The sequence below is a fragment of the Gavialis gangeticus genome, unplaced genomic scaffold, assembly GCF_001723915.1.
Source record: "Gavialis gangeticus isolate Ggan-Ray unplaced genomic scaffold, GavGan_comp1, whole genome shotgun sequence".
Classification (NCBI taxonomy): domain Eukaryota; kingdom Metazoa; phylum Chordata; order Crocodylia; family Gavialidae; genus Gavialis; species Gavialis gangeticus.
In genome coordinates, this window is record NW_017729024.1 from 58205361 (window position 1) to 58206169 (window position 809).

At 35.4% G+C, this 809-nt stretch overlaps 1 protein-coding gene across 4 annotated transcripts in view; it reads left to right on the top strand.

Annotated features, from left to right (window-relative positions):
* Nucleotides 1-554, top strand: part of LOC109297403 (E3 ubiquitin-protein ligase RNF170-like) — a 43933-nt gene extending 43379 nt beyond the window's left edge. For all 4 annotated transcript variants that reach the window (XM_019517129.1, XM_019517130.1, XM_019517131.1 and 1 more), the window contains one exon: nt 84-554. The gene's annotated coding sequence lies outside the window, so the exon portion shown is untranslated. The remainder of the gene's footprint in view (nt 1-83) is intronic.
* Nucleotides 555-809: the final 255 nt, after the last annotated feature.

The following is an 809-nucleotide window of genomic DNA, read 5'->3' on the forward strand; positions in this document are numbered from 1 at the left end:
TATGCAAATGTAAGGGGTTAAAACTTAGCAATGTTGCCTAGAATTTTTAGTTTGTGTATTACATACTCTTAAACAATGATGAGGTGAGATATATGATGTAACACATTGCCTACATCTTCTTGCACTTGATGAGCAATTGTATGTAATGCAAGAGCATACATACACAGGTATAAAGCACAGTTTCAGATCTATGCTTTGTGAAAGGAAAGTTCTAGCAAAGTGGTTGCATGACTGTTAAGAAAACAAAGTATTTGGATTAACTTGATGTATTAGGACACAGTGTTCAGGTTAGCAAATTGCCTCATGTCTCACCGTGGTGGGTCAAACACTTTTTAAAGAAAAACAGTTTGGCATCTCTCTCTGCAAAAAGAAACCTAAGGATAGCAGCATTACAGTGAATCTTGCTGCTGTCTAATATTCCTATTACACAAATATTAGGAAAAAATCAGTATTGCTTAACTGCTGTATACAATCACAAGCAGTTCTTACAATTTTACATTTCTGTTTTGGAATAAATGCTTTCCATTAAAGTAAAATAAAGGTGTAATCATGACTATTATGCATTCCAATTAGATAATGCTGTGGTTTGAAAGAAACACATTTTTCACTTAGGTTTTGTCTACTTCAAGGGTATTTGTTTGAATGTGAGGTACATCACACTATTGTAAATTCTGCTTTATATTGGCTCAGTTTATCTAAACTGAGAGTTTACAGCAGTGCAACTACATCTGAGTAGCTGACCAGTCCAAAAACACTTATGGTGCCTTTACACGTGCTCTGGGGTGGGGCTAATTAGAGAAGTTCTCGGG